This window comes from Polyodon spathula, chromosome 1 (assembly GCF_017654505.1).
Source record: "Polyodon spathula isolate WHYD16114869_AA chromosome 1, ASM1765450v1, whole genome shotgun sequence".
NCBI classification, from domain to species: Eukaryota; Metazoa; Chordata; class Actinopteri; order Acipenseriformes; family Polyodontidae; genus Polyodon; species Polyodon spathula.
In genome coordinates, this window is record NC_054534.1 from 108,895,463 (window position 1) to 108,913,843 (window position 18,381).

General features: G+C 41.7%; 1 long non-coding RNA gene across 1 annotated transcript; it reads left to right on the forward strand.

Moving 5' to 3' along the window:
* The first annotated feature begins 801 nt into the window (after nucleotides 1-801).
* On the forward strand, nucleotides 802-17,856 carry LOC121313203. The gene is made up of 3 exons (XR_005949951.1): nucleotides 802-848; nucleotides 15,463-15,573; nucleotides 16,951-17,856. It is a non-coding gene; the product is annotated as an uncharacterized LOC121313203 (long non-coding RNA).
* Nucleotides 17,857-18,381: the final 525 nt, after the last annotated feature.

Sequence of the window (18,381 nt, forward strand, 5' to 3'; positions counted from 1 at the left end):
AAAGATTGCTGTACACCAGCGGAACCCATCCAACTTGAAGGAGCTGGAGCAGTTTTGCCTTGAAGAATGGGCAAAAATTCCAGTGGCTAGATGTGCCAAGCTTATAGATACATACCCTAAGAGACTTGCAGCTATAATTGCTGCAAAAGGTGGCTCTACAAAGTATTGACTTTGGGGGGGGGTGAATACTTATACACGCTCAAGTTTTCTGTTTTTTTTTTTCTTATTTCTTGTTTGTTTCACAATAAAAAATATTTTGCATCTTCAAAGTGGTAGGCATGTTGTGTAAATCAAATGATATAAACCCCCAAAAAATCAATTTTAATTCCCGGTTGTAAGGCAACAAAATAGGAAAAATGCCAAGGGGGGTCAATACTTTTGCAAGCCACTGTATATAACTTTGTGGTAATACAGAAGGAAGACCTGCTCTTAATTGAATAACCTGGACTGAGAGAAATATCCTGTACTCTTTTTGTATACAGCTGTTACTAGCTACCATTCTGTCCTTGCACTGATTGTCAGGTATATGTTATAGTCTAGTAGCCATTGAATACTGTAATGATGACTACCAGACTCAAACACATACTTAGGTGTCAATCAGTGCAAGGACAGAGCAGTAGCTAGCAACAGCTGTATACAAAAAGAGCACTGAACATTTCTCTCAGACCAGGTCATTCAATTAAGAGCAGGTCTTCAACCTAGCATTGTACAGTATGTGAGTACCTCACAGAGAGGCTTAGCTCTGTGCCGTGACTTGTTTATTTGTAACCCTGATTTTGTTTATTTTGTTTTATTTTCAGCATGAAACTTTAGAAGGGCACAGGAAGTTTTTTTAATCAAATTGTAGGGTATGTTGTTTTATTCTATTTGTTTTATTCCAATGTGTTCTGTTTTCAATCAGCTAATAGAAACACATGGGGACGTTGCAGGAGTATCAGCAGATACAATCATCGAGAGGATTATACGGCACGGCCTCTTCTGTAAACAAGCCCTTCTTCAGCCCTAAATGAAAGCAGCTCTAATTAAGCAGACATTCGGACGGAATACCAAAGGCAGATTTGTTTACCTGAACGTGGTTATTTATTTCTGATGATTCCTTTGAAGATGTGGTTGCTAGGAATTGTGTAAGTGATTTTGTACCCTATATACAGTCACATTTAATTTATAGTATCTGATAGCTCAGCTTGAATATTTGAATATGTCGGGACTAAGCCAACCTTCGAAAAGTAGCAACCTCTATGTGTGTTATTTCATGAGGGCTGCAACAAAGGGTACATTTTGACCTTTAAGGGTTCAGAACACGTTACTGAAGGAAGGTTCGAACCTTCGGTGGCACTAATTTACATAATTTATACAACTGTAAGTCGCCCTGAGTAAGGGCATCTGCTAAGAAATAAATAAATAAATAAATAAATAAAAAATAATAATAATAATAATTTGCTGGTGACGTCACCATGGCTACTTGTTTAGAATTGATTGAAAATCCTATTTTACAGGTAATCCATATAAATGCAATAAAACTCTCACATTTAGTTATATAGAACAGTAATCCTGTTTTTATCATTTAAATAAAAATAGAAATGCATGTTGTTTTTGTACCTGTAATTGATGCTGCTTGCGATATATACAGTATACAATAAGCTGGCACTCCTGCAGCACCAACTGCAGCAGACTTAGTCAAAACAGAGCTGTATTTAAGTCAATGTTCCCAGCAGGTTAACTGTCACATTTTACTACTACTAAGAATATTAATAACACGACAAATAATAATATGCACTTACGCTTGTTAGGTGACCCTGGAGATGGGTTGTGCCTCCATGATACATCAACAGTTGCTTGCACAGTTAGCATTCAGCTTTTTTTTTGTTTTGGTTGTCTGGACATTTAAAAAAAAAAATACCCAAACAGAGGAGGGGTTTTGAGGCTTCTTTCATTTATTTAGATCCCTGCTGTGTGTGTGTGTCTACATATATATATATATATATATATATATATATATATATATATATATATATATATATAGCTCTGGAAAAAATTAAGAGACCACTGCAAATTTTTCTTAAATCAGCATCTCTACATGTATGGCAGCCATTCCATTCCAGTGTCTGTTGAATTCCAACACAGGCACACCTCATTCTACTGAATGAGGTACTGATTAGGGGATCACCTGAACCAAATCTTATTTAACGAGGAAAAGTATAAAAACCACTCCTGTGGTCATCACTATCCTCTTGCAATAGGACCAGCTGGATGGCAAAACAGTGCTAGTAGTACCTCAAAAGTAATTGGAATCAAAAAATAACTATTGACCATGCCCAAAGAGTTGAAAAGGAAAGTTTTGAGTGAGGAAAAGAAGGGTTCAATTCTGGCTTTACTGGCAGAGGGATACAGTGAGCGTCGGGTTGCTTCCATCCTTAAAATTTCAAAGACGGCGGTTCATAAGAACAAGGTCAAGCAGCACACATTGGGGACAACAAAGCTACAGACCGGCAGAGGGCGAAAACGACTCTCCACTGACCGGGATGACCGCCAACTCATTCAAATGTCACTCAGCAACCATAGGATGACATCAAGTGACCTACAAAAAGAATGGCAAACGGCAGCTGGGGTGAAGTGCACGGCGAGGACGGTTCGAAACAGGCTCCTAGGGGCAGGGCTGAAGTCGTGCAAAGCTAGAAAAAAGCCCTTCATCAATGAGAAGCAAAGAAGAGCCAGGCTGAGGTTTGCAAAAGACCATAAGGATTGGACCGTAGAGGACTGGAGTAAGGTCATCTTCTCTGATGAGTCCAATTTTCAGCTTTGCCCAACACCTGGTCGTCTAATGGTTAGACGGAGACCTGGAGAGGCCTACAAGCCACAGTGTCTCGCACCCACTGTGAAATGTGGTGGAGGATCAGTGATGATCTGGGGGTGCTTCAGCAAGGCTGGAATCGGGCAGATTTGTCTTTGTGAAGGACGCATGAATCAAGCCAAGTACAAGGTTGTCCTGGAAGAAAACTTGCTTCCTTCTGCTCTGACAATGTTCCCCAACTCTGAGGATTGGTTTTTCCAGCAGGACAATGCTCCATGCCACACAGCCAGGTCAATCAAGGTGTGGATGGAGGACCACCAGATCAAGACCCTGTCATGGCCAGCCCAATCTCCAGACCTGAACCCCATTGAAAACCTCTGGAATGTGATCAAGAGGAAGATGGATGGTCACAAGCCATCAAACAAAGCCGAGCTGCTTGAATTTTTGCGCCAGGAGTGGCATAAAGTCACCCAACATCAATGTGAAAGACTGGTGGAGAGCATGCCAAGACGCATGAAAGCTGTGATTGAAAATCAGGGTTATTCCACCAAATATTGATTTCTGAACTCTTCCTAAGTTAAAACATTAGTATTGTGTTGTTTAAAAATGAATATGAACTTATTTTCTTTGCATTATTCGAGGTCTGACAACACTACATCTTTTTTGTTATTTTGACCAGTTGTCATTTTCTGCAAATAAATGCTCTAAATGACAATATTTTTATTTGGAATTTGGGAGAAATGTTGTCAGTAGTTTATAGAATAAAACAAAAATGTTAATTTTACCCAAACACATACCTATAAATAGTAAAACCAGAGAAACTGATAATTTTGCAGTGGTCTCTTAATTTTTTCCACAGCTATATATATATATATATATATATATATATATATATATATATCATATATCTTATATATATATATATGTATACTTTAATTCTACATAGAACATTTTGGGAATTAAAAAAGGCCTTTCGGCCCGTCAAGGCTCATCCCTTGTTAGCACAGAATTCTCCCCTACTGGATTTACGCATTTAAAAACACATAATCTAGTCTTTTTTTAAATGTTCCCAGTGTTCTAGATCCTACTTCACCTGGTAGGCTATTCTATGCATTTATACCTCTGTAAAAAGTGCTTCTTACCTTCTGTTCTAAACTTACTTTTACGAACTTCATTAGCCACAGTGTATATAGGAAACAAGCTCAGGTGTGTCTTATTAAACTCATAGTAAAACCAGGAATGGATCAAGCTGCTATGCAACGGGATTGTTATTTCCATCCCTGAACACAGCTAATCCAATAGAGGGTAGAACACTAAGAACTGTGGAGCCGAGAGCCAGCAAACTCAATGTCTGACAAGCAGCAAGTTCTGTGAAAATTGAGAAGTCTCTACTGGGAGAATTCAATATAGAATAGTTTAGTGAAGTTAGTACTGTGGAACTGAGCCCCGATAGATCAGATAGCCTTTCTTATGTTTGAACTTTGTTGTCTCCAAGGTGTTGTTTTCTAGAGTGATGCCGGGACCAAATGAGTTCATCAGCAGCCAGACACAGCTAAACACTGACTGCTTTGCTTTACCAAAGAAGTTCCTGTTCTCTGAGTCTGTGCTGAAGGTTTACAGCCAGCTCAAAGAGTTCATTTATGCCTGCCTGAAGTTCTCTGAGGATATGCACCTCAGGTAAGGAGTTTATGAGAAAGGGAGACCAATAACAACTAAATAAACAAACAACCAAATAAATAAAATAAGATACAACTTCCAAGGTCAAGGTCTCATGTGGAAACATGTTTCTTCAATAATTGTGAGAAAACGTTGTCGGTAAACTTTTTCTAGTAGCACGTGATCATTCCTGCTGGGTGCTTCAAAAATTGAGTAAAGCTTGGTGCTGCACTTGAAATTGCACTAAAACTGTAAAAGAGGAGCGGACCATCATCTTAAATGAGTGTTATTGCAGTACAGTGCGTCAGCGTGCATATCAGTAAAAAGTCACCCTCTTGTATAGTCGCATGATCGAGGATGCATGCTCACAGAGTCTCTCCTGCTTGGCTGAAGGCAAAATGTTTCTCAAAGTAGAACCCTGGTCTACTTCGGGAATCATGCTTTCTTGTCTCTGGAAACAGAAAAACATCCAGCTGGCAAGAGGGCTGAAGACTAAACAACATGGAGTGGGAGGGAGGGGTTATCAAGGTTAATTAGCACCCACCTGCACCAACCCCAAGAATTTCAAGCTGAAAAATAGAGTTGATTTCCAGAAATGATTCAGATGGTTTTATGTTTGGGTGTGATTTAGTATGCATTCCTCGCTAATAACTTGTGATATGTATTTTCAGTAAAGGAACCAAATCCAATTGATTCAGTTGTGCTGGACTGCCTCAATGATAATTTGAATTCCAATATTGAAAACTTACAAATGACCAGGCCTGTGAGTATGCAACACAGACTAACTGTGGGCCAACCCTCTGTCTGATTTTATATATTTGTTTATTTATTTATTTTTTAAAATGTTAACATCAATTCCAGGAATCTCACAATTTCTCCCAATTTAAAATGAGAAAAATGTTTAGAACAGAGTGTTTTAACTAATTATCAAGGTGCTGGTAATGACAGCGCTGGAGAGCTGAGAATGGAGTGTGTAGGCTAGTGCTCATTATTATCAAGGTGCTGGTAATGACAGCACTGGAGAGCTGAGAATGGAGTGTGTAGACTAGTGCTCATTATTATCAAGGTGCTGGTAATGACAGTGCTGGAGAGCTGAGAATGGAGTGTTTAGACTAGTGCTCATTATTATCAAGGTGCTGGTAATGACAGCGCTGGAGAGCTGAGAATGGAGTGTTTAGACTAGTGCTCATTACTATCAAGGTGCTGGTAATGACAGTGCTGGAGAGCTGAGAATGCAGTGCGTAGACTAGTGCTCATTATTATCAAGGTGCTGGTAATGACAGCTCTGGAGAGCTGAGAATGCAGTGATTAGGCTAGTGCTCATTATTATCAAGGTGCTGGTAATGACAGTGCTGTAGAGCTGAGAATGGAGTGTGTAGACTAGTGCTCATTATTATCAAGGTGCTGGTAATGACAGTGCTGGAGAGCTGAGAATGGAGTGTTTAAACTAGTGCTCATTGTTGAAGTGCTAAGTACTGGTAGTGCTGGAGAGCTGAGACGTGTTTTCACACTGGTTGCCCTTTTAGCCTCGGACTCAGCTGTTCTGGCTTGATCTCATGCCTTTTTGGCTGGAGGAGTGACCTGTTCAGGACTCCTCTGTTAGCACCCTAGGAGCATGCATTGGCAGAGACCAGTGTCAAAGCAGCCAGGGGCTATTTTGGTCTTGGGTTTCCAAGCATTGTTCGTTATGCTTGCATGTCGGTGGGTGGTTTGAGTAACAGAAGTTTTAAAGCCGGTTTAAGAATCTATAGAGCAGTGTGGATTAGACTGGACTGAGGAGTGAATCCCTTTTTTACCAACCCAGCTGTGTTGTGTTACTATGACTTGGCAGACCTTGTCTTCAAACCCTGGGCAGCCTGTCAGGAGTGATGTGTTTTGAAAGAGCGCACTGTGTACTTGCAGCTCACAGTGCACTTTCTGTAAACCTCAGGTCAATGTGTTTTCTGGGACTCCCACAGTCTGCTGCAATAAAATACATTATCATCAGTATCACTTATTACCGTCCCCTCAAGAGACAACCAAAAACATTGGCAGTTTAATTTGAAGAGCTCTGCATTCTCCTCGGAAGTTTTATTTGCAAAGCCCTGCTTTCTCCGTCCCTCCTGTTAATTAGTCGATTATTGTCGGGGCCTGAGGTTGGCAGGAGTGCTCACTGTGTAACAAGATAGGGTAACCTTGCCTCCTAAATTACAGGCTATTATCGTTATTATGAAGGTCATTATTTAATTACGAAACAACTGCAAAGCATCCATTTTCTTGCAAGCTGCGAAAACACTGCAGCACAAATTGAGTTGGAGGTATTTAATTTCACATCTAAATAGAAAATATATGTTGTATTCACCCCCCTCCATTTCTGTTAAGGAATTTGGTTTAATGTGCGCTGGGAGGCTGCTTTTGTGCCCCTCTAGTCATCTGAGCAGTGCTGAATAGTCGTCCCAGTCCAGCTGGATGACAGTTTCAATTGACCTTTATTGGAAAGTCTCTGAGTGACAGGGTCGTCTTGTCAATAGCAGGAAGCACGCAGGGGCAGGGCTGCAGTGAGAGAACAGCAGAAGTGGTGCATTTTTGTTCTGTTCAATGATGTACTATTTAAATGCTCATAGTCTACTTTTATTTTTCTCCTTTTCATTTGTGCATTTGTTAAGCCATTCTTTTACAGGGCTGGCTGATTTAAATCAAGTCGATTAAACTGGCAATTTCGGTAGTCATGAAGCAAGCGATTCACCGTCAAGACAAAACTCTAAGGTGATGGTGGGCATTGGTAGCACTTAGCTGCCTGCCCACACAGCTGCAGTGGGCACTATGTTTGATCTGTGACTGATTCACCCTCTTCTGAGCTGCATGTTCTTTGTGTATATAGTGCAGATGTAAATGGAGGGATGGATTAACGTGCAGGTGTAAGTCATGAATTTCTTTTGGCTAGTAGTGATGCATAGGGCGTCCGTTAGACTACAAAGAGTTAAGGTTGATTTACCATGGCCTCCGTATGCTTTTCATTGACTTGCTGTCGGCTGCCTGCTACCAGCATAGGCACATTGGAAATGATATGTTTATGTCTAGCAATGTTTCCTGGAAATAAATGAATAAACAAATACATGGATTCATTTGGTGCAGTTCAAACCCTGGTATAATAATGTAAGCTGTTAATTAAAAGCAGATTTGCATTGTGGGTTTTGTCAAGCAGGAATACAGATGTGTGCCCTGAAAATGCTCATTACCAACATTGATATTTAAAATGTGCTGGATAGTGCCCCCCCCCCCCCCCCCCCCCCCCCCCCCCCCCCCACCCCCCCCCCCCCCCCCCCCCCCCCCCCCCCTCCCAAGTTCTGCAAACTCTGTTTAATAATTAGACTTCGGACACTGCTTTTTTCAGGAATGTTGCTTGTATATTCTACTTCAATTTGGAACATGCAGATATTATAATTAAGGCTGGGATTTTTTTCAAGGAGCAGTCAGGGTAAATGTGTTCAGGATCACAGAGGAAGGGGTGAAAATGGAAGTGCTTATGTCTTTTTAAATACATTATACCTACAGAAAAATAACATTAGTGTGCCTGTAAAAAAAAAAAAAAAAAAAAAGGAAACTAATCTTAATTATGTTTTCTTTTTTAAAATATGTTTTTCACAGTATCAATTTGAAATGAAGTGGTGATGATCACAGCTAATTCAAGTCTTTAATCCTGTATGCAAATCAGCAAGCTTCACAGCATACACAGCTACAGTCAAAATGTTGCATATTGGACATGGAACAAAACAGTAACCCTCTGCTTTCATGACTTACATTGTTTGGGCATTGTACAGGTTGTGCAGTTGCGCTTATTTTTGCCCATTTTAAAAATATGCTTGGTTAGGGTGTTAATGGCTACATTGCAATGCAAGGCAGTTGAGCTAGTTCAACATCGTACAACCATAAAAATAGCTTTTTTTTTTTTTTTTTTTTTTTTTGTTAAGGTGGAATTTCAAGTAGAATTCAATGCTCATTTTTAAAAACACAAATAACAGAGTCATTGACACCTGTGACTTAATATCAGCCTTAATAACAAGGTGATTTTTTTGACTATGGGGCTGAAACAAAGAAGCTATCAAAAGCACCGGCACTACGACTCCAGCAGACTGCTACTGTATCAAAAGCACCGGCACTACGACTCCAGCAGACTGCTACTATATCAAAAGCACCGGCACAACGGCTCCATCAGACTGCTACTGTATCAAAAGCACCGGCACAACGGCTCCATCAGACTGCTACTGTATCAAAAGCACCGGCACAACGGCTCCATCAGACTGCTACTGTATCAAAAGCACCGGCACAACGGCTCCATCAGACTGCTACTGTATCAAAAGCACCGGCACAACGGCTCCATCAGACTGCTACTGTATCAAAAGCACCGGCACAACGGCTCCATCAGACTGCTACTGTATCAAAAGCACCGGCACAACGGCTCCATCAGACTGCTACTGTATCAAAAGCACCGGCACAACGGCTCCATCAGACTGCTACTGTATCAAAAGCACCGGCACAACGGCTCCATCAGACTGCTACTGTATCAAAAGCACCGGCACAACGGCTCCATCAGACTGCTACTGTATCAAAAGCACCGGCACAACGCCTCCATCAGACTGCTACTCTATCAAAAGCACCGGCACAACGCCTCCATCAGACTGCTACTGTATCAAAAGCACCGGCACAACGGCTCCATCAGACTGCTACTGTATCAAAAGCACCGGCACAACGGCTCCATCAGACTGCTACTGTATCAAAAGCACCGGCACAACGGCTCCATCAGACTGCTACTGTATCAAAAGCACCGGCACAACGGCTCCATCAGACTGCTACTGTATCAAAAGCACCGGCACAACGGCTCCATCAGACTGCTACTGTATCAAAAGCACCGGCACAACGGCTCCATCAGACTGCTACTGTATCAAAAGCACCGGCACAACGCCTCCATCAGACTGCTACTGTATCAAAAGCACCGGCACAACGGCTCCATCAGACTGCTACTGTATCAAAAGCACCGGCACAACGGCTCCATCAGACTGCTACTGTATCAAAAGCACCGGCACAACGGCTCCATCAGACTGCTACTGTATCAAAAGCACCGGCACAACGGCTCCATCAGACTGCTACTGTATCAAAAGCACCGGCACAACGGCTCCATCAGACTGCTACTGTATCAAAAGCACCGGCACAACGGCTCCATCAGACTGCTACTGTATCAAAAGCACCGGCACAACGGCTCCATCAGACTGCTACTGTATCAAAAGCACCGGCACAACGGCTCCATCAGACTGCTACTGTATCAAAAGCACCGGCACAACGGCTCCATCAGACTGCTACTGTATCAAAAGCACCGGCACAACGGCTCCATCAGACTGCTACTGTATCAAAAGCACCGGCACAACGGCTCCATCAGACTGCTACTGTATCAAAAGCACCGGCACAACGGCTCCATCAGACTGCTACTGTATCAAAAGCACCGGCACAACGGCTCCATCAGACTGCTACTGTATCAAAAGCACCGGCACAACGGCTCCATCAGACTGCTACTGTATCAAAAGCACCGGCACAACGGCTCCATCAGACTGCTACTGTATCAAAAGCACCGGCACAACGGCTCCATCAGACTGCTACTGTATCAAAAGCACCGGCACAACGGCTCCATCAGACTGCTACTGTATCAAAAGCACCGGCACAACGCCTCCATCAGACTGCTACTGTATCAAAAGCACCGGCACTATGACTCCATCAGACTGCTACTATATCAAAAGCACCGGCACAACGGCTCCATCAGACTGCTACTGTATCAAAAGCACCGGCACAACGGCTCCATCAGACTGCTACTGTATCAAAAGCACCGGCACAACGGCTCCATCAGACTGCTACTGTATCAAAAGCACCGGCACAACGGCTCCATCAGACTGCTACTGTATCAAAAGCACCGGCACAACGGCTCCATCAGACTGCTACTGTATCAAAAGCACCGGCACAACGGCTCCATCAGACTGCTACTGTATCAAAAGCACCGGCACAACGGCTCCATCAGACTGCTACTGTATCAAAAGCACCGGCACAACGCCTCCATCAGACTGCTACTGTATCAAAAGCACCGGCACAACGGCTCCATCAGACTGCTACTGTATCAAAAGCACCGGCACAACGGCTCCATCAGACTGCTACTGTATCAAAAGCACCGGCACAACGGCTCCATCAGACTGCTACTGTATCAAAAGCACCGGCACAACGGCTCCATCAGACTGCTACTGTATCAAAAGCACCGGCACAACGGCTCCATCAGACTGCTACTGTATCAAAAGCACCGGCACAACGGCTCCATCAGACTGCTACTGTATCAAAAGCACCGGCACAACGGCTCCATCAGACTGCTACTGTATCAAAAGCACCGGCACAACGGCTCCATCAGACTGCTACTGTATCAAAAGCACTGTGCTACTGTATAAGTTTGTCTAATAATAAGGTTACTCAGGAGAAATGGGATTCTGAACCGTTGTCATTACCCAGGGATGTCATAACAACACTGAAACAGTTACACTGCCATCACTAGAGGTATAACAAGTCATTGTGAATCGTGATACTTTCTTTACATGATATATCGTATCATAAGACGTACTGTATCATTTATATCATGATACAAGACCAAAAGCACAATGTTCACCACATGGTTCTTGAATGAAGAATAAGTGAATTTTGTAGTTGGTGTTAAGAGTGTAAACTCTTAACTCTAACATATTTAGTTTAGTAAAGTAATCCCTCATTTACTTTGGCTGTGAGAGGCACTATATAAATCAAAGATTACTTTTGATTGCACTATGTAACACAAGTTTTGTTCCTGGGAAAAAAACAACATATGAATCCAAATTAACATATATTTATACTATAGTAATACAATAATGACTACAAAAGATTTAGAAGTGAGTAGTTTTTTGAGATTTACAATTATACGGTAAATTTACAGTATAATCGTAAATCTCGAAAAACTACTCACTTCTAAATCTTTTGTAGTCATTTTTGCATTACTTTAGTATAAATATATGTTAATTTGGATTCATATGTTGTTTTTTTCTGACTTGATGTGAACGAAAAGACACAAAAGCGCCCGTTTTCTCATTGGAAATAGTGATATTTTGAAATTTACCTGTCCTGGTCACAAAAGCAAAGTTTGTGGGGAATAATAGCCGTTTTCTATACTTTTGAGGTATAAGCAATTAGGAAATAACACTTAATACCCAGGAACAAAAAAAAAAAATAAAAATAATTGTTACACGGTGTTGTTTAACAGTTAATCTTGCATTACCGAAAGCAATAGTTTCCATTTCTGTGTGTGTACTTGTCTGTCTGTCTGTATGCATGAGTGTGCTTGTGTGTGTGTGGGTGTGTGGTGGAGGCCTACAGTACATTGTCTAAATGAGAAGTTGATTCTGGTGTTTGAAACATCTCTGCGCTTCACCTGTAACTTTACCATTGTAGTCTCTTTTGAAATCTACTTGATGAGAAGCTTTTATTCCTATGAATTATCATAGTAACCCAATAAATCTAATAATTGAGCGTTAGAAACATGAAGGATCCTTCAACAACTTTAACAATCTTCTGTAAAACCTGATTTCAGGGGAGAAGTTACTTGGAGAAGTACTGTAATAAGCTAATCCTTTCGTAAGGTTAACGTCCTGTTTATAGTTCTGGACTGCAGAACCTGTTACGCAACGGGCTTCGCTTTACGCACAACGGTGACGTTGCTGCACCTGGATGGCTCAGAACAATAATTAAGTCATTATCCATGGGGGTAGAGAGTGCACAGCCATGGGACTAATCCATTTGAAGAGGACACTTTCAGCATTCACTCGGCCCTCCGTGGGCACCTCTAGTGCTTCCGACGTCAGCCCAGCCTCTTTGCTCTGGCTGCTTGGAAGCAGGGTGGGTGTGCAGATTGTTTGAAAACAATGTCAGAACACTGCTGTCTAAAAGAAGGCTTGTGAAGTACTTTCAGGGGGAAGTTAATTATCTCCTTTGATTGGTTGCTCATTTCAGTAGCATGATTACCTCTTTGGGAGCTCCTGAGCTGTTGTAATTTCCCTGACTCTCTTCTTCATCCACAGTTCAGAATGAGGTGACTTCAGTGTTCCAATCTTTACTTTATTATAGGGGTCTTCTTGGGTAACCCCTTACTTTTCCAGAGAACCTCAAATAACTGTGATACAAGCCAAATGTGTTCTCGAATAATCAGAAGCAAAGGCACATGTATCTCGTGATTTATCAATACCAAATAGCAAAACCACACAGGCCAATAAAGAACAAATAACAATCTTAACATTAGAGCAACAGAGTAATGATGATTGATTGATGGCAAACATTGTAAAAAAGGTACAGTAGCTGCATTTCGTATTTAGCAATATACTGTAAAGCATGAAATGTTGCAAGACGTTAAAAAATCTGCAAAGTTTACATGCCGCAAAATGTGCATGATTACTTGGTTTAGTTTTTGTACATTATATGTATTGTTTACATGGGTAAACATTTGTTGCTGTAAATATGTCTGGAGTACAGTATATTGAGGTATTTGAGGGCATTCTCACGTTTATGATGTTTTTCATGAGATTTGTCAAACTCGGTTTACGTGCATTGTCTAAATATGATCTAAATATGATCAAACATGCATGGTATGACAGTTTTATCAGCAGCTGTTCCATATACAATGCCTTGCAAAAGTATTCATACCCCTGACCAATTCTCTCATATTACTGAATTACAAATGGTACATTAAAATTTCATTCTGTTTGATATTTTATTTTTAAACACTGAAACTCAGAATCAATTATTTTAAGGTGACATTGGTTTTATGTTGGGAAATATTTTTAAGAAAAATAAAAAACTGAAATATCTTGCTTGCATAAGTATTCAACCCCTGTGCTCTGGAAGCTCCCAATTTGCACCGATGAAAGAAATTGCCCTAACGAGGACACAGTTATCTTATCATTGGCCTCCACCTGTATACCATTAAAGTTGCTGTCACATTTTCTGGATAAAAACCCCACTGTAGAAGGATTATTGTTAAGGCTGTGAATCTGAAGGAAAATGAAGATCAAAGAGCATTCTACAGAAGTTAGAGATAAAGTAATACAAATGCATAGATTAGGGAAAGGGTACAAAATAATATCAAAATGTTTGGATATCCCAGTGAGCACAGTTGGATCAATAATCAGGAAGTGGAAGCTGCATCACCCCACCAAGGCACTGCCAAGAAAAGGCTGTCCCTCAAAACTCAGCGCTCAAACAAGAAGGAGACTTGTGAGAGAAGCCACAGAGATGCCAACAATTACTTTGAAGGAGCTACAGAGTTCAGTGGCTGGGAGTGGAGTAATGGTGCACCAGTCAACCATATCAAGAGCTCTGCATAACACTGGCCTGTATGGGAGGGTGGCAAGAAAGAAGCCGTTACTCAAAAAGTACCATCTGAAAGCACGTCTGGAGTTTGCCAGAAAGCATTAGCGTGACCCAGCTGTGATGTGGGAAAAGGTTTTGTGGTCAGATGAGACCAATATAGAGCTTTTTGGCCAAAACGCAAAGCGCTATGTGTGGCGCAAACCTAACACTGCCCATGCCTCGCGACACACCATCCCTACAGTGAAGTATGGTGGTGGCAGCATCATGCTGTGGGGATGCTTCTCATCCGCAGGGACTGGGCATTTTGTTACAATTGAAGTAAGAATGGATGGAGCAAAATGCAGGAAGATACTGCAAGAGAATCTGCTTCAGTCCGCTAAAAAACTGAAGCTTGGGAGGAAATTCACCTTTGAGCAGGACAATGATCCCAAGCACAAGGCCAAAGCAACATTGAAGTGGCTCAAGAACAAAAAGGTGAATGTCCTACAATGGCCCAGTCAAAGTCAAAGTCCTTATTTTTCCTAAAAATATTTCCCAACATAAAACCAGTGTCACCTTACATTAATTGATTTTGAGTTTAAGTATTTTAAAAAAAAATGTTGAACAGAATGGAATTTCAGTGTACCATTTGTAATTCAGTAATATGAGAGAATTGGTCAGGGGTCTGAATACTTTTGCAAGGCACTGTATATGAGGACCTGCAAAATAGTTTAAGAAAAAAAAAAGTTAAAACGGAATTATTATATGAGCGTATTTTTAGTCATTCCTTTCCATACTTTTCAATTCCTAAAGCACTTGCATCAAAACACCTGGGTTGAATAGACACGTAAAATGCATTGCTTGTTGTATAATGCATGTTTATGAAACGGGTCACCATTGATAAAAGTTGATAATCTGGCATTTGTCTAAACCCTGTCTATCTGGCATTGATCTAAACCCTGTCTGCTCTACCTGGCCTTGATCTAAACCCTGTCTGCTCTACCTGGCATTGATCTAAACCCTGTCTGTCTGGCATTGATCTAAACCCTGTCTGCTCTACCTGGCATTAATCTAAACCCTGTCTGCTCTACCTGGCATTGATCTAAACCCTGTCTGCTCTACCTGGCATTGATCTAAAGCCTCTCTACCTGGCATTGATCTATACCCTGTCTATCAGGCATTGATCTAAACCCTGTCTATCTGGCATTGATCTAAACCCTGTCTACCTGACATTGATCTAAACCCTGTCTGCTCTACCTGGCATTGATCTAAACCCTGTCTGCTCTACCTGGTATTGATCTAAACCCTATCTATCTGGCACTGATCTAAACCCTGTCTATCTGATATTGATCTAAACCCTGTCTGCTCTACCTGGTATTGATCTAAACCCTGTCTGCTCTACCTGGCATTGATCTAAACCCTGTCTATCTGGCATTGATCTAAACCCTGTCTGCTCTACCTGGCATTGATCTAAACCCTGTCTACCTGGCATTGATCTAAACCCTGTCTGCTCTACCTGGCATTGATCTAAACCCTGTCTACCTGGCATTGATCTAAACCCTGTCTGCTCTATCATGCTGTGTTTCTGCTGCCGGGTCATCATCTGATGAATGATTTGATTTTTTTTTTTTTCCATACAGTTCTACAGAGATTGATGACATGATTTGCAAATCAACAAACCTGCTGTTGGCCTGGACTCTGAGCACTTCTTGCAGAAATTCATCAAGAGGAGGACTGTGGGCCTGACAGAGGTACGGTCAAAGGCTCAAAACATCCCAGCAGTGAGGCCTGGCAAGAGGTTGCTTGTCTGGGTCACCTGAAAATAAACTGGTGCGACCAGTGCGCGGAAACAATTGAAAAGGCAAACAAATGCTTAGGTATACAGTTGAAAGTGTTGAGTACAAATCAAATGAGTTTACCATAAACTTGTTAAACCAGTGAGACCATTCTTACTGTACAGTTCTGGACCAGCATCCAATGAAGAGCTGCCAGACCAATTCCAGGCTTAGAGGTGTTAACTACTGCATTTAAAGGGATGCAACATAATATACTTGGATGAAAGATTTTGGTGTTTAAAGGGCCTTTGTCCACAAGTGAGGTTGACTGTGCTTAGAAGCCATTATGATTCTCTTATATGCAGTACATTGTACAGGCACAGTACTGTGCATAATGAAACATTTCATGTTTTTATCATATTTAAAAAAAAAAAAAAACAGGATGTAAATGACAGATTACTGTTTAGTCAGTGCACCTGGGGGCCAGCTGCTGTCAATATGGATTTCAAGCTCTACTCTTTCAGGAGCATTAATTATGATGTTCAATCATTATTGTGTTCATTCATTATTATGTTAATTCATTATTGTTTTCATTCATTATTGTGTTCATTCATTATTATGTTCATTCATTATTATGTTCATTACATATTTCTCTTTTTGTGACTGCGAGCATAATGGTTTCAAGAAATCCGTAGCTCTTCCCCTCCACAGCATTGCAGGTGTTCTTTAGAAATTGGTTACCTGAGTTGGGTTACCTGGACAGGTATGTCTTGTGCAGTGCAGCAATTGGCATTGTATGATGAGAATGTGATGAGGCTCTGGACATTTTTCTAGCCCCTCTAGTTTAAATTCAAAAACCTTTTGATATGTAAATGCCCACATAAAACATCATGAATGCTTTTTGCTGTGCGCATTTGAACTCCTAGCTTTATTAGAAGTGTTTACCCAAAGACCAACAGGTAAAGTGAGTTTTTATTTCTGATTCCTGAAAAAATACACCATCTGCATTGTTTAACTGGACTAAGGAAGCCTTTTGAAAGGGTTTCGATAAAAATCATGTATGAGAATGTAATCGTCACTAAGGATTTGTCAGACTTTCAGTACATCTGCTCTTGAGTGCAGATGTTATCCTCTACATAGAACACATGGTATAAAGTTAAAAAAACAACTCATTATCTTGTTTAATAGCTGTTCATGAGTACAATCTTTGTGTTTTGGTGTGTACTGTGCAATAAGGGAACAAGTCGTGGGTAGGGTTTCTCTTATTACTATGCCCCAAAACCCTTTCTACTAACAAGAATATACCCTACACACAATGTTTTAGCTCTTCTACCTGCCTGTTGTGTCCTGCAGCTGGTCCAGATTATTATCAACACCACACACTTAGAGCACTCGTGCCGCTACCTGGAGGAGTTCATCACAAACATCGCCAACGTCCCTCCAGAGACCGTCCAGGCCACCAAGCTGTACGGCACCTCCACCTTCAAGGTGAGCCCTCAGCCCCAGACCACCCAGGCACCTCCACCTTCAAGATGAGCCCTCAGCCCCAGACCGTCCAGGAACTTCCTCCTTCAAGGGGAGCCCTCAGCCCCAGACCATCCAGGCCACCAAGCTGTACGGCACCTCCACCTTCAAGGTGAGCCCTCAGCCCCAGACCACCCAGGCACCTCCACCTTCAAGATGAGCCCTCAGCCCCAGACCGTCCAGGCACCTCCTCCTTCAAGGTGAGTTCTCAGCCCCAGACTATCCAGGCCACCAAGCTGTACGGCACCTCCACCTTCAAGGTGAGCCCTCAGCCCCAGACCACCCAGGCACCTCCGCCTTCAAGATGAGCCCTCAGCCCCAGACCATCCAGGCACCTCCTCCTTCATGTGAGCCCTCAGCCCCAGACCACCCAGGCCACCAAGCTGTACGGCACCTCCACCTTCAAGGTGAGCCCTCAGTTCCAGACCGTCCAGGTACTTCCCCTTCAAGGTGAGCACTCAGCCTCATCCGTGCTACTCTTGCCATTAGTTTCCTTTGGTTTACTTCCAATTTATTGATGGATTGACTGATCCTTTATATGCGCAGTTGACCCTGTCTCTCATGGTATAACACCATCTTCTTGTGGACCCTGTATGACGATGACCACTTTGGGTGCAAGGTTCCTCCATCCTACCCAAAGTACTGAAAACAATAAGAGAAAGTGTACCTTACTTCTAAACGAGTGTGTGTGTGTGTGTCTCTGAGACTCTGTGCGTGTGTGTGCGTGGGTGAAAGTGTTCTGTCTGTAGACGGAATTCCGTAAAAGTGGCCTCTCCCAGGTCCATTCATATGATTCGTGTAGAAATGCCAAACAAATCTGAGGGTGGGTATATATATATATATATTAGTATATTTACCCTGGAAAACTGTTAAATATTTTCGCACATATATAGCACTTGCAATAATCCGAAGCAGTGGTATTTCTAAATAATAAAAGCTCATTTTTTACTGTAGTGAAGTAGGCCAGTGTTTTTTTCTTCTTTTAAAAACTGACAATAAAATGACAATAGTGTCATCTTACTTTAAAGGCACGTACCTGCAATCGTAAGGTAATTAAAACATGCTTGCCCTCTGTCGTTTTGCAGACTCTCAGCTCTTGTTAAAGATATACAATAATACACCTTATCCAAAGCAAGATATAATAATTCCCTTAAGGCTCCAGCCACATTCCCACAAGGGTATTAGGGAAGGGGTTCTAACCCGGTCTCCATCGACTACACAATATAAAGACTGGCTTTTTGCCGGTCTCAAAACAATAAA